We start from the raw sequence: 15,872 nt of genomic DNA, 5'->3' as shown, positions 1-15,872 counted from the left end.
CTTTCACCCATGAAAGTAGGTTTAATCTGCAGTCTGCATGTTTAGAAGGCACTTCTCTAGGTGTGGAGAGACCTACTGCCAAGAACAGGACCTTTTCCAAGTTGGCCCCAACATTTTAAAATTCCCTACTGAAATAAGCATGTCTCAGCCCATCACTAAAGGCTGTAAGACAGGCAGCAGAGCATTATTTAAAGCTTGTGCATGTGTGCATAGATAGATCTGTCCATGTTTGAATGCAATCTATCTTCTCTAGTTTTGGTTGATTTGGAAATGGTTCAGACAGAACCACATGGGTGCCCTTAGTTAGCGCTGACCTGTCCTAGGATGGAAGCCCTCCGATTGTTATGCACCAGTGGCCCTGAATTGCTGGCAAGGCAGGGTTCAGCCATCTAGACTGAAAAAGAATGAAAAATAAATCTTAGCGGTCAAGGGCCCTCAAGGAACTCTCTGCAGAAAGGCTTAGCTTTGGGGGGTAAAAGCCAGCTAAATTTAGCTGCAAGGAGGCCAACTCCAGACTCCTCAAAACAGGTGTGTTGAGCTCTTGAATTCCTAGCCAGCTTGGCTGAAGGAGACAGTGTTGAGCCTGGGAGTTCTTGTCCATAACTGGAGGGCAGTGCCATAATGGGAGGGCTGCTGGGCTGGCAGATATACTATTTTCAGCCTCCCAGTCTCACACAGCTTGCCGAGGAACCGCATGGCGCTGCAGCCTTTTAAGGTATCTAAAAGCCAGGCCATTGCTCAGGGCTTTATATGATCAAAGGAAGTACCTTGAATTCTGCTCTGGAAAGATGCCTGTGATCAAGCTTTGAGATGGATTCTCTCCGCGCGCATGGCAGTGGCAGCTCGCAAATGCCAGCCCCCCGCCCTGCCCCCCGAAATGCAGCCTCATAGCTTGAACATGAGAAAAGATGTTCTTTCCAATCTGGGCATGAGAGCCTCCAAGGTCTGCACCAGCTTTGTCTAGCTAACAGCTTTTCTGGAACTGAACGGGGATCCTTTTAAAAAACCCTCCATCCAAAGGTTCCCCAGGAAAGAAGAAGATGTTAGCTGTGAGGCTGGAGCCCTTGACTCCCTCAGTCTGGCCAGTTTTGGGGAGCGGGGTATCCTGGCCCCTTCTACCGAAGACTTCTCCTGTCACCCCAGGTCTAGGAAAAGAGAAAGGAAGGTGCTCTGAGCCTTGCTGCCCAATGCCTAGAGATAACAGAACTAAGCAAACTTTGTGTGACTCTTGAAATAAAAAGAGGAGCTATGCTACCCGGCAGCCCTGCACATAGTAAGATTTCCGGGAGAAATTCCTTGGTAAAAGCAGTGAACCCAAATCTCTACAGCAGTGTTTCTCAACCTTGGCTGCTTTAAGATGCATAGACTTTAACTCTCAGAATTCCCCAGCCAGCATGCTAGCTGGGGAATTCTGGGAGTTGAAGTCCATGCATCTTAAAGTTGCCACGGTTGAGAAACACTGCTCTAGAGGTTACAAGAAGCTTACTGGGGAAATGGGAATGCAGAAAAAACAAGGGAAGGCAACAGTCACCAGAGAGAATCCCATATAACGTCACTGCAGTAAAACCTCAATGTAACAGATGCTCGTTTAACGGACTTTGGATGCAGCGGACAAAATTTGCTTTGGAGATTTGAAATCAGCAGAAGGCCTTGTTAGGGGAGGTGCTCCTGGGTGTATGCAGGGTGCTGACAGAATACCATGTAACTAAGTGGCAGAAAAATGCTCATAATGCGGTTGCGTTGGGTGGAGAGGTTGCACGTCATCCCGCTATCAGTGAATGCTCACAGATAGTCATTTCTTTTGAAGCAAGAGATTTATTAAGAAGTACAGAGCTATTCAAGCATCCATACCAGTGTTTCTCAACTTTAAGCCGTGTGGACTTCATCTCCCAGAATTCCCCAGCCAGCATGCTGGGTTGAAGTCCACACGGCTTAAAGTTGCAGAGGTTGAGAAACCTTGATCCATACATTCACTATTAATTTGGGGGGGGGGGATTTAGACAGCAGAATATGGAGGATCGCTCTCCCCAAGAAAGACAGCATGCTGCCACCGCCTGCTCCAAAGCTCTAGACCTTAAGGGCCAGATTCAGACATCATCCTGAAGCCTAAGGTTAACAAACCACAGTTGCTCTGTTTGTGTAACTTGTGCCCAAACACATAACCTACATGATGGCTTCATGTGATGCCCTGATCATACAAACTTTTAAGGTTGTGGCTGGGTTCCCACCACAACACCAAGCCATTCTGCCTCATTTTCGCCTATTGTAGTGTGTTGTGCCAACCCAGGGACCCCCATCCAAAGAGACGACAAGTGGTTCTGTGTACTTATTTGGTAATGACTCTTTTGTTTTAAAGTTAGCTCTGGGTTTTCAACTGAAATCTCCTTCAGATGCTGGAAGGCCTAGAGCTGAACCCTGTTGTAGTTCAGCAACATCTGGAGAGACACAGATTTCCCCTCTCTGGTCAATAGCTTGATTGATCCCAAGGCCTCTACAGGAGGAATAGATTTAATTTTCTTTCTCCCAAAGCCAGACAGGTATTTTAAATCTGTTCCTCTCTTGCTGTCCATTCCACTGGTCTTCAGAAATGAGTACCTGGGGCTCTGAAACCAGTCAGGTTTGAAGGATTACCTTGGCAAGGTGAGAATAAGGATGCCTCCAGGCTAGAGTGACAGGCCTCAGGACCGCAACTTGCGGGGGGCAAGCGGGGCATGTGCCCCGGGTGCTGCACTGGGGGGAGGGGGCGCCAATATGGGCATGGAATCCATGTTTGCCCCTGGTGACACAGACCCTAGTTACGGGCCTGACAGGCCTTTCTGAGTGTTCAGCACAGCGGTAGCCAGGATATACCTTGAGAGCTCACTGGGTTTTGTACATTTAGGAAGAATGAATCAAATCATTTTTGGTTTTTATACACCAGATTATGTCTCGATACAAGGGGGGAGAAAATACTGCATACATGTGGCCTTCTTTGGTGGAACCTAGAAGTCCTCCAATGGGTTTTTATTTGTATTGGGGCAGGGGGTTAACCTTGCAGATGATTAAACACCCATTTTATTCCTCAAGTTCCAGTATCCCCCATGCCCCCAAATTTCAACACTAAAGCATCCCACTGCTAAGAATTTGGACTCCAGTGTTGCCACAATCCTGAAACCCCAAAGTAGCTGGATATTCCTGGCCCATATGATGCAGAATTAAGTGGTGCCCTTGTATTTTCTTTCTGTTTTGGTTTTAAGGCTCCTGGTAACACAAGAGAGATTAGGAACTAAGAACCATTTTGCTGGGTTAAGACCATCAAATCCGTTCTTCTGTCTCCAAACATGGCTTGTTGGATGCCTGCAGATCTTGTATTTATACATGGAGACTTCGGTTAGCTTAGCTGATTAAGAACTGCTGATTTATGTAATTTATTATTAAATATACACCCACACCTTTCCTTTCTGCTTATATAGGGACATAAGGTGGCATAGTAGCACAGTAAAAAAATACTGTTGTAAGCAATGGTAAAATCCATGTAATTAAATCAATATCAAAAATTAATATTACTATTTTTAAAATCAATTATCAGCTAAAAGCTTGGCAAAAAAGATGCATTTTTGGCATGTGAGAAACGGCTTTGGATCTTTTTCAAAGCCTTCTGCCGTTTCCCTCCGCTGCATCTTACAGAAATGAATTCTATCAGTTAATGATAAATCCCCCTTCCTAATCAATCTTTCTATCAGATGAGACTCTGTGGGTGTCAAACCGTTTGGAGCACTTGTAATTACAAAATAGATTTCTGGGGCAAACCGGCATGGATTTCTATAACGCATTTTTGCTCATGGGATCAAGAGCAAGTTCTCGGGGTGTGATGGAGCTACTCCGTGGTTTGTGAACGACCAGAATATTTCAGATAATTTTCTGTCCATCTTGCCTCCGTTTGCTAGCTCAGCGGAGCATGACCATGCATTTATCCGCCAAACAGAATCGATAAAATTTTTTAGGGAAGCCTGGGTGAATCAGAATAGCTTCTGTAGTCCCCAGTAGCATTCCCACAATGAACTACGTGGCAGTTGGAAAACTCACAAACGAGAAGTAATGGCTGGGGTCCTGCAGTATGCAAATCTAGGCTGAAAAACAGATGGGCAGAGCTTTGCTGTTGTACGACAAAGAAAAATATCCATCTATCTAGGCTGAAGATAGGTTCAGCAAGTTGTGAAAACTAATTCATTGTCCTCACATATGATATGGACCAGACCATCTTATTAAGTCACCCTATGGTTTATTTATTTGCTGGTTTTGTGAAATAATGCTTGTGTTTGACCTGGGTTTCGCATGTTGTGGGAATCTAATGGATGATAGCAATGACAAATTCCGAGTAAATCAAGAGGCACCTTGCCTGAAATCCTGGAGATAGTATACAGGTAGTCCTCGCTTAACAACCACAATTGGGGCTGGTATTTCAGTTGCTAAGCGAAGCGGTCATTAAGCAAATCCGACCTGATTTTATGACCTTTTTTGTGGTGGTCGTTAAGCAAATCACCACAGCATTAAGCAAACCATCTGGTTGTTAAGCGAATCACGTGGTTCCCCATTGATTTTGCTTGGCAGGAGCCAACCGGGAAGGTAAAAAATGGCGATCATGGGACCACAGGATGCTGCAACTGTCATAAATGGAAACCAGTTGCCAAGCACCCAAATTGTGATCACATGACCATGGGGATGCTGTGGCAGTCATAAGTGTGAGGACTGGTTGCGAGTCAATTCTTCCAGCCATAAGTCCAAATCATCACTAAACGAATGGTTGTTACGTGAGGACTACCTGTATAGCCATCATGGTTCATAGCAACGGGGAGCCTTATCTTCAATGAATTTCTCTAAAAGCTACCCATGTTGGTGGATGTGGCTGAATCTGGTGGTATGGAGATGCACGGTTTAATTTTGCATTGTCTGGCAGACCTGCTTCCCTTGATTTGTCCTAAATCATCCACCTTCCTTGGGTTATCCCAGTTTCTAGCACAAGAAGGCAAGGTGGGGGGAACACAGCAGTGCATAATTTCCTAAGTCCTTCCCCAAGCTGGTGATTTTGAGGTGGGCTGTGAGCACAGTTCCCAAATCCCTGGAATTTGTAGTCCATCTGAAAAGCCTCAGTTTTGAACAGCTTGTTTGTTGCTTAACCTGGTTCTTCCATCCTAGTTTGTGTGTTTGGCCATTTTCTTGGCCAAAGCAGGAGAGTTTTTCCCTAGCATGTGCTCGGATCTTCTGGCACACTTGCTAAAACTTTGACAGGCATGGGCTTTGCTGTCATGCTCAGGACGATCATCCAGGCAGGTTCTTGGCATGTCTCCAAAACAAATCTTCATTTACTACCTTGTGCTCTGGGTAATTTTACAACAACAACATCCCCGGAAAAAAAATATGGAATGTACGTGTGTAGTGTGTCTCCTTCTGCCTTTAGGGCTAGAGATCTTCCACTTGAGAATTTCATGTCGGTAAATGAAAACAGATTTTCAAGGTCTTGAAGTTAGCCAGATTTCCTGTAGGTTTTGATGAGGCTTTGCAAATGTTCATGCACTCCTTGAATAAAGCTTGAGAGGGATAAGGTTTTTTTTTCTTTCTCCTAGCTGTCACCTAAAAAGCTTGTCTGCAGAATTGCAGCTTTGCAAAGCCAACTCTGTTAAGTTTTTCACTCCTGGGGAGTAAGGTAGAAGAGTCCTTGTTTGCTATCCCTTCAAAACAGCACAAATTTCTGCACAGCATTGCATTTTTTTAAAAAAAATCCACAACCCTGCAAAAATTTCATCAGCCCACTATTATTAAGGATGCTTTTATCGTACTCTATCTCCTTAGCCCCTGAGACAGAGCGCTTGGTATGCTCGTGAGTCCCTTAGCCCCTTGGTCTACTTTTAACACAGATGTTGGAGGCTGCGCAGCAAAGCAAATGCATGACTGCTGAATGTTTAGGAATAAAATACTCCAGGCTATGATACTGTGGAGTAACAGTGCAAGTTTCAGTTGCCACATCTGAGCAAGCTGTGCAGTGAGCCAGCCTCCTGAAGTCAGCGGCTTTAGATTTCTTCCCACAGAATGTTAATAAAGATCACAGCTCGCGGTGCAGGTGAGTAGGGAGCTACCTTGGCTATGGAGATCTTCAGGCAGGGGCTTGGAGAAGGGGGACATTGTGTTGTAGTTGGGAAGTGGGATGGGAACTCTGAAGCTAAGAGTCTGAAGTCACTTTTTCCAACATGGGTACCTTCCAGATAGGAACTTCAACTCCCAGAATTCTCAGCAGTAGGTACGTTAGCTGGAGAATTCTGGGAACTGCAGTCCACACATCTGGGAGATGCTAAGGCCGGAAGGAAGAGTTATGAGTTTGAGAACTGGGCATCTAGAAGAGGAATTGTGCAAGAAATTCAAGTCTGAACTCAGGGTAGCACCAAATGGATTTTCAAGGAGTTTGAAGAATCCGGGTCAGATGCGGCCTGGGGATCAAAAAGATTGCATGTTCCTGGCAGGAATGCAGGGGGTAAACAGGAGGGCATAAAGCCCCTGAGAGGAGAACCAAATTTCAGATGCTGATGTGAGCGAGTTAGCTGAATTAATTCACAGGCTTCGGTGGGAAAGCATAACATCTCTGCTGCAATAATATTGCTGGCAATCTCTCTCGGGATTTACTGCCACACAGTTGTGAGTTGGGAGGCTTCAGGCGGCAGCAGTATTTGAACCAGGCTCAAATCCTTGGCCGGGGTTTAAAGCTGCAACCATCTATCGCCTTCGGGGCCCAACCTAGATGGTCATCCTTGCAGTCCGGGGACTGCGTCCACGTGGCCTGTGTGCAGCACATACCTGTGGAATGCAGGATTGGCATACGTGTCAAGACGCACACGGGGGTAGCCATTTTGTCCTAACAGTCAGGAACCACATTGAGACGAGGAATAGGTCTCTAGTGTTTATTACTGCTACATAAGACAGAAAATCCTAACAAACTGAAGCAGCGTGGGAAAACCCAGACAGATAAACCCCAAAAGCTAAGGCGGGTCTGATCTGTGTCTCTTTGAATGGCTGCTTAATTCCTCAGTACTACGCATGCGTTTTCCACCCTGGATAGAGGCCCCCTCCTGCTCGCCATCAGTACTCATGACACATTTTCAGCATTGATCTTGGACCACTGAAGGCATCATACAAGAGGCGTCAACACGCATTGTTGCCCAGAGACAAACCATGGCTTGCCGTGGAATTCACATTCTCCAGGAGACTCTTGCAAGGGTTGGGGAACCCCTAACTCAGGCCACAAACTTTCATCGCTGATGCCAACAGCCTAACGCACTTCAAGGTGGGTTGCTGTTTTATGGAGTCCAGCCTGATCCGCTGTCCTTGAAGGCCGATACAGGAAGACTCCTTTCCCAAAGAGACGATGCCCCAGTGACTCTGGACACATAGAAACAGCAGAGCATGTGTGTCTCCAGTGCCTGCATTATAGAGACATTCACATTAGCCTCATCTCCCCATTACTGCATAAATATCCAGGGCACTCAGGGCAATTCTACACCTCCCTGCTGCTTTCAGATACCAACCCTGCTACAACATCCAATGTTGTCAAGTTCTGCGCAGCAGCACTTAAAATTTGTTGGATGATTACCTATGCTATAAACTAGACCTAATGAACATCTAGTTCATGATACTAGAGCAGTGTTTCTCAAGTTTGGCAACTTTAAGGTGTGTAGACTTCAGCTCCCAGAATTCCCCAGCCAGCCATGCTGGCTGGGGAATTCTGGGAATTGAAGTCCCCACATCTTAAAGTTCCCAAGGTTGAGAAACCATGTACTAGAGTGCTCTGTAATCTGATAGATATATGGTCTGCCACATATTGACTGTATGCTCCCCTATACTCATCTAATGCCCCTACCCCTCTTTTTAGATTTTGTTTAGAGTCTTGTTTTTATATATACTTGTCTTATATCTTTTAGCTTTTTATTTATTTTAGCTTTTCATTATTTTCATATTATTTAGCTATTCACTATTTTCATTATTATTTTCTATGCATTTTAATTGACTGTACCCCACCCTTCTTTTGCTGGTCTGTGACCATAATAAAGATTTGATTTGATTTGAGTCCAGCCTGCTTCCCCTCCCTCCCTCCCTCCCCTGGCAGACGTGAGTCAGTTGCTGTTGCCTCAACAGTAAATAACAATAAAAGGGGATTGAGGCTCAAATGAATTTACAGCCCACTCTTTTCTAAACTTCCTGGTCTTTGGAGATAGCTCGCTGCTCTTTCATCTCCCAGCCAAGTGGTAGAAGTAGAGCCATGACCGGAGCTAGTGTTCAGAACAGTTAATTATTGGTAGTTGGAAACAACATTTCTAGAAGAATGAAGGCCCAGCCCAAGACGCCAGTGAGTTTCACAGATTGGTTTGGCAGCAGTTTTTTTTTTATTAGACCACCCTTTAAGGCTTAATAATGGCCATTTCATTAGCACCCTCCCTTCTCCTGGCAGGGCCTAGCCCCATTTGGCTTGAAAAACTTAAGCAAGGCTGGACTTGGTTAGTTCTTGGATGGGAGACCAACAGGAGATTCCATGGCCATAGGCCAAACTGGGAAGTTGAAAAAAAAAAATTCCAGAGGGAGGCAGTGGCAAACCGCTTCGATCCTGCTGCCAAGAAAACTGCAGGGAAATGGCCACGTAGTCACCAGAAGATGTGCTCGACCTTCCTTCTGGGGCTCAATTTGCTTCTGTAGCTGGGGGGGGAGGGGAGGGAGAGAAAATTAAAAAAAAAAAAAAACCCCGGTCAATTGTTTTAGGATTGTGCTCCTGTCTGCTTCCAGGGGTAGCAAAAGGGGTTAAAATTGGGGGGACTTTTTAAAAGGGAAGAAGCTGAATTCTTTGCTGAATTCTTTGCTGAATTCTTTACCTCCCGCCCTTCTGGAGTCATTGCCTGGAAGTGGAGGGTTAATGTAAAAGAATTATTCTTGCACCTTCTCTGGGGCGGATGAAAGAGAAGCTTTAGGATCTGGGCCGTGTTCCCACCATGCACTTAACCAGGTTGGGGAAATTGCCCACTGATATATTCACACAACATACTAAATTGACTTCCTGTTAACCTTGGAAAAGCAGGTGGGTTGTTCTGCTTGTACAGCTTACCAAGTGGAGTAAATTCAGAAAATGGGCTGGTTCGGTAACCAGGCTCAAGTGTTCTGTGAATATAGCCATTGATTATGGCAGGATTTGGCCCAGGAGGCTGTCTGTACCTCAAAAAGTTATCCCGCGATGCTTATGGTGGTGTTTCCCAGCTTAGCATGGCCGAAGCCGCTTTCTTTTCTTCATGAAAATCAGAAGCTTGTTCTACTCTTTATACTTGAAATAATTTGCTTTCGACACACAGACAAGCACGAGTGATCTGCTTAACCGCTCCCCTTCTAGGATGCTTCTGTTGATTTAGATATGGGGTATTTCCTTTCTGGAAAGCAAGGCAGAGGAGGACGCTAAGAGGAGGACGCTCTGACTTCACCAGGCATGATCTTGGAAGCAGTACCCCAAGTCACATCTAGATAGAACAGAAGGAGAGAATATTATGGTGATACCATCAATAATAAGAAGGAAGAACCTGGTTTTTATTCCTGGGGCGCATAATCCTAGTTTTATTTCTGGTCTGTTGAACGTGGATGGTTCTATGGTCTGGTCCAACCTGCTAACTTTCAGATGGGTCGGGACTGCAACTCCTAGTATCCTTAGTGCTCTGCTTTCTCGGACTTCTGGGCACTGCAAATTCATACACATCTGGGAGGGTCCCAGGCTGGGAACGCTGGGTAGCCAAGCTCTTAGGTCTTCCAGCTCTTCTTTTGGGACACCACCGTTTGCTGTTCAAACCACTGCTGGGGCACTTAGACGATCAATGATTTGAGGAAAGCCTCTTTGCTCGGTGTAGTTGTATGAAATGCACCAACATAAACCAGCCTTCCTGGGCTTCTTTTCCTCTGGTCTTTGTGAATGCAATGCAAGAGAAGTCCGTTGTCTTCTGTAGTGTGTCTTCCTGCAGAGTTCTTGCCTGCCTGCTCTGCCTCATTAGCGCTGTGATAAGGAAGGCCTTAGCGTTGATCTTTCCAGAGCATGTGGGCTTTGCTGCGCGCATCTTCCTTGGTGCCATCAAAATGTTAAATAAATCTTATCAGGGTCGAGCAAGATAATGCCCCAAATGTGCACAGTTCATATTTGGGCTTCTGGGCTCTAGCTGACAGTGGCGCTTTCGTCGCAGTCAAAAGCAAAAGTGGTTTTTCAGGAACACCTTTTTTCCCCACTCCTCAGATGATTCCTTTGCCTTCATTCGTTTGTGTGAACCCTTTTCAACCGCAGCATGGCCCCTGGGATGGTTGGAGGGATATAATTTATTGGGGAATAAATTGCTTTTGAGTGTGTGAGTTCTCAGGAATGATGTGGAGGGGGGTTGATCAGCAAGTTCTCCAACAGTCTGTTAAATATCACTCTTAGAGCCAACAGATTTTACTTCTGGAGTGTGTAACAATGTAGTTTTGAGAGGAATTTGTTCTCTTTTTCTCTCCCCAAAATGCTTACCCTATATCAGTGTTTCTCAACCTCGGCAGCTTTAAGATGTGTGGACTTCAATTCCCAGAATTCCCCAGACAGTGTGACTGGCTGAGGAATTCTGGGAGTTGGAATCTACACATCTTAAAGCTGCTGAGGTTGAGAAATGCTGACTTATATGTATCTCGGGTCTTTTTGGACTGTGTTCAGTCCATGAAAATCGAAAGGGGAATAGTTCACTTGAATGCAGTTGATTTTCTATCTCTGGGCTTCGCCTCTTGATCAGGGGTGCTGGGAAATATTTTTCTTTTTTCTTTTTAACTAACAGGTTCCAGAGCCTGAAAATTTTTGAAAACCCCTGCTCTATATGAACAAGTCCAGAGCATCAATGTTCGTGAGAACAGCAGGCCCTTCTAAATAATTCTTCTTCATATTGGGATTGGTGAAATTCTCCAAGCATACAGAATGCCGCGATGAACCAGGATCGCTGCTAAATCTAAATCACGCAATTTATTCAGAAAGCAGTGGAGCATTTGACTCGGGCTGAGGAGCAACAGCCTCATTAGCACAGCACTTTTTGCATATTGTATTGAGGATTTTAACGGGGGGGGGGGGAGAGATTGCCATTTCTCATGGCCCACTTGTTCGTCCTGATCCAGCTACTGGAAATGGGCGCCCTTGACGTGTTGATTTTGTTAAGGCCTGCGTTGCAGAAACTGTGATCGGTTTATGGAAGTGTAACTTTTAAATTCAAAAATAAAATCTCCTTAAGGACGGAAGGAGACGATATGAGGTGCAGTGGAGGGCCATGGTTATTATAATGCGTTTGTAAGCATTTGCAAGCGACTTGTGCTAATATGCCCCTGTTAGCGATTTAGGGCACGTGGATGAGAGATCTTGGAGAAAAGAAGTTAGTTAAAGCAGAAACAATTGGATGAAGTGGGCCTCTAGATTCTGGTTTACTTGGCCCAGACCTGTCGACTATCTGAACATAATAGATCAGTGTTTCTTAAAGGGTGATCTAAGGACCCCGGAGGGGCCCCTAAGACCTTCTCTGGGGCCTGCGAAATCAAAACTATTTGCCAGCTGTTGAAGATAGTTGCAAAAATTTAAAACAATGTAACTCTTCTCATTATTATTTTTTGTTTAAAAAAATACTGGGTTAACTTACGTTAATATCTAATGGGTTGAATATTGTTATTTTTACATGATTCAGTAAATAAATATTTTGAATATGGTAAATGTCGATGAATATAATTCATACAAACCAAAGCTCTTTTTGGGGGTCCTCCATAATTTTTAAATGTGGGAAGGGTTCCTGAGAGCAAAGGTTTAAAAAGCACTGTAATAGAGGAAAGGGCAAAGGGTATGATTTGCAAGCTGACATTCTTGGAACTGATCCCTAGGATTTCTAATTAGAAGTATCCCCTAGGATGGTTTCTCTCAGGACATTTCCCACTTTTAATATATAGATGCCCAGAGAAATTCAGAATGCTGTCTAATAGGGTAGAGCAGTGTTTCTCAACCTCGGCCACTTTAAGATGTGTGGACTTCAACTCCCGGAATTCCCCAGCTAGTATGGCTGGCTGGGGAATTCTGGGAGTTGGAATCCACACATCTTAAAGTGGCCGAGGTTGAGAAACACTGGGATAGAGGCATTGGCCTTTTGCAATTCCAGGTTTGCAAGCTTAAAAATTACACTTGGGAAAATAAAACTTGCAAAAATTTGTAAAGCGTAGAATTAAAATTCAGCTCTCCCCCTCCCCTTTAAAATGAAAAGGACTGGAGATTAAAGAGCCATAAGGGATTAGCAGAAAAGGAAAGTACTAATCAATGATCAAGGCTGCTTGCAAAATCAACTGCTGAAAGCTGGACTGAAAACATATATTTTATGATTTTTTTTAAAAGAAAAACAGAGGAGGAGGAGAGGGAAGCATAAGTGAAGAACGGATTTTCGACTGTAATTTTACTGGACTCTTTAATCAAAAGTAGCCGCCTGAGGCTTAGGCATTCGGGCTGGGGGGTGGGATGAATCAGGACAGCAGGAGATAAGATGGTGGGGACTGTGAGCATCAGGGAAGAAGGAGATGCAGAACAGATGGATTTTTCTGCTTGCTGAGATTGGGCATTGCAGAAACAACTGTGCATAGCCAAAGAGTTGAGATGCACTGGGTGGCTAAGTCCAACTGCAGATCTGGCCTTTCCGAAATCTGTGCCCGGAAGAAATTGGTCCTTCAGTTGCACATTTCCAGCCATGGTAGCTTGGTGGGACTCCAGCTGACTTCCAGCCCATGCTCAGACTCATCCTTTTAAAAAACTAATCATAAAATTAAGCTCACCGAATGAATGGGCTTGAGTCAGTCCCTGCCTATTAGCCTGGCCTTCGTTCTGCAACACCTTTGGAGAATCAGTGCATCAGGCTAAGCTGTGGTGTGATTTGTTTAACATGGCTAAGCAAGACGAACACATTGAGCTGTTGTGGTTTGTAAACCATGGCTTGTGCCTTCAAGGATTGTGTTCCCTCAGGCCCCTGCCCTACAAGGTTTTGTAGTAAGCTGTCCAGAGTCACTTTTTGTGAGGTTGGTGGCCATATAAATTTGACAAATAAAATAATTTTGGTTTTTTTAAAAGGTTCTTAGAAAGGGGGAGAGAAGCTAACTTATTCCAAAACAGCAGCCTCAAACATAATGTCTATCTTCATCCATGCTTCACATAATCTGTCGTGCCATAGCCATCTGGCAGAAGCCACAATGACATCATGTGCCTCATGATGTCATCACACCAAAGATGTGAATGGTGTAATTTGCATTATTGGTACAATGATGTTGTGATGCCAGTTTGGTCTAGTGGTTAAGGTGCTGGGCTAGAAACCAGGAGACTGAGAGTTCTAGTCCCGCCTTAGGCCTGAAAGCCGGCTGGGTGACCTTGGGCCAGTCCCTCTCTCTCAGCCCAAGAGCCAATCAGGTGTGGTATGAGAGTCCTAGTCCCGCCTTAGGCCTGAAAGCCGGCTGGATGACCTTGGGCCAGTCATTCTCTCTCAGCCTAACTCACCTTGCAGGGTTGTTGTTGTGGGGAAAACAGGAGGAGGAAGGAACGTTAGGTATGTTCGCTGCCTTGAGTTATTTATAAAAATAATAAAGATGGGATTAAAATAAAATAAAATAAATAAATGAATGTGTCTCAGCACCCACAGATGCCCACGCTCACAGCATTCTCAGAACATAAAAATGGCAGATGACTGCAACCAAAGGCATCCATCAGGAGGGGGAGGTGACAAATGTGTGTTACAATGTCGTGGTGCAAACAGGTCACTTGCATTTGATGAGAGCAAAAGTGTTGAGCTTGTGTCATTCCCTGGCCATCATGGTTACCTGTGGATGCCTGTGGCTGCAACCAGTGCTTTGTTGGGAATTGACAGCTCCCCGTCAAGAAAAAAACAAAGATGATGAGACGGTTGAAACAAAGCTGGAAGCCACCTCATCAAGGTTGTTCCCTGATTAATGGGTGTTAGACCAGCAGCCACACCCATCCTGGTAGCCAGTTTATGAGAGGGGCCATGCTGGGCACCTAATATTACAAGAGTGCCCCACAGTCCCAAAGGGGGAGAGACCTCTCCCCTAACACAGGGGAGCAAACACCTCATCACTAGGGGAGCCTTCATGCCATTGTGAATTTTTTAAAAATGGGATGGAATTTACCAACTCAATTTAGTGTGAATCCAGAGCAGTGACATCCAAATAGGAGTCTATAATTTTGAACCTGGGAGACCTTAAGCAGCTTGCTTCCTTCCTACTTGATTTTTGAAAATATGAGCTCTGTGGATGAAGGGGTGGAAATAATGCTGGTTCTTCCTTCCTTCCTTCCTTCCTTCCTTCCTTCCTTCCTTCCTTCCTTCCTTCCTTCCTTCCTTCCTTCCTTCCTTCCTTCCTTCCTCCTCCCTCCCTCCCTCCCTCCCTCCCTCCCCCTTTCTTTCTTTCTTTCTTTCTTTCTTTCTTTCTTTCTTTCTTTCTTTCTTTCTTTCTTTCTTTCTTTCTTTTTCAAATAGACCATGTTGATTAAGACCTATTAATTGTGTCTCTTGCATATGTGTGTTTGTACAGGAGTGATTGATTGCCTTTTCGAATGCCTTATCTGCACTCATCCATCTGAATCCTGGTTTGTTGACTTTTTAGGAAATGGTGCAAAAGCTTTTAAGCCCAGCTCTGCTGGAGTGAAGGAGTTTGACCTTTGTGACCTAGCCCCACTAGGCACAAATATTATTCCATTATCCAGGTTTTTGTCTTGATTATTCATTAATTGCGGCTTGATCAGGTCTGATGCACCCTCTTCTTCCCTGGTGGCAGATCCTTTGTAGAAATCGGTGCCTTCTGGAAAGTCTCGGCTTTGCTTTCTGTGTCAAAGTTTCCACGACTGTTTCAAACCGCTCCAAAACTGGTTAGCTGGCACATCAGAAGTCTTGCAGCATGAATTTACTGCATAACACGTGAACAGATGATGTCCTTATAGTTTCTTTCTTTTCAAATTTTCAGTTTGTTTCATTCTTTTTGAATGCAACCACCCGTTTGCTTTTTTTGGGATTGAACAGTATTTTTTTAAAAAAGGCTTGGAGTTTGTAGTCTTCCTCTCCCTAAAGAGAATGCTCTACATGGCCTCTTAATTCACAAGGCTTAGAAAGATACGGGCTACATTCAGATGCTTTGCTGAAGCTCGACTTGGCAGAAAGGGCAGCCCGTTCTCCCTCTGGGCTGGCAAATATTTGAGCATCGCTGAGGCGGCCGGTTCCAGGTTTTCACTTTTTCTTTCGTTAGCTGATCCCAGAATGGTGTTTAATTTTCTGGTTAGCTTCAAACAAGACACTTCGAATAACCAGGGTTTGAAATTGGCTGGTTTGAAAATTAGTTTGCTGTGCTTGGGTGATGCGTCAAGCGGCAATCATTCCTTGAGCGGTGCCAGGGAGGGAGAGGGAGAGGGAGGGGGAGAGGGAGGGGGACCTTGTCCAAGGTCTCGCTGAACCACTTTGTGGCGTGTTGTCCAAGTGCTGCAATGTTTTTCCGGGTTCTGCCTCAGCCAGAATTGAGATTTTTGGGGCGCGGTGTACGCAGCCCTTGTCTCTCAAAGAAATCGCTTGGGCCAGTCACGTTGTGTCCATCCAGCTGGCCTTGAAAGGTCATGGTGGGGAAAAGTGGGGGTGGGTTTGCTCTGTCATCCACCATGAACTCCTGCGGGGAAGGTGGAGTAGATGTCTAAGCAGCATCCACAGCGAGACATCCAAAAAGGCAAGGTTGCCGGGGCGGCACTGCGAGGCACGCCCCGCCCCTTTTATATGTACAGTGTGTGTGTGTGTGTGTGTGTGTGT

At 45.0% G+C, this 15,872-nt stretch overlaps 1 protein-coding gene across 1 annotated transcript in view; it reads left to right on the top strand.

The window, feature by feature from the left end:
* EPHB3 (EPH receptor B3) overlaps nucleotides 1-15,872 on the top strand; it is a 99,403-nt gene that overhangs the window by 44,110 nt on the left and 39,421 nt on the right. The gene's annotated exons all lie outside the window — the stretch shown is intronic.

The sequence above is a fragment of the Candoia aspera genome, chromosome 6 (assembly GCF_035149785.1).
Source record: "Candoia aspera isolate rCanAsp1 chromosome 6, rCanAsp1.hap2, whole genome shotgun sequence".
NCBI classification, from domain to species: Eukaryota; Metazoa; Chordata; class Lepidosauria; order Squamata; family Boidae; genus Candoia; species Candoia aspera.
Note: the sequence above shows the minus strand (reverse complement) of the source record. Positions and strands in the feature narration are given on the sequence as shown.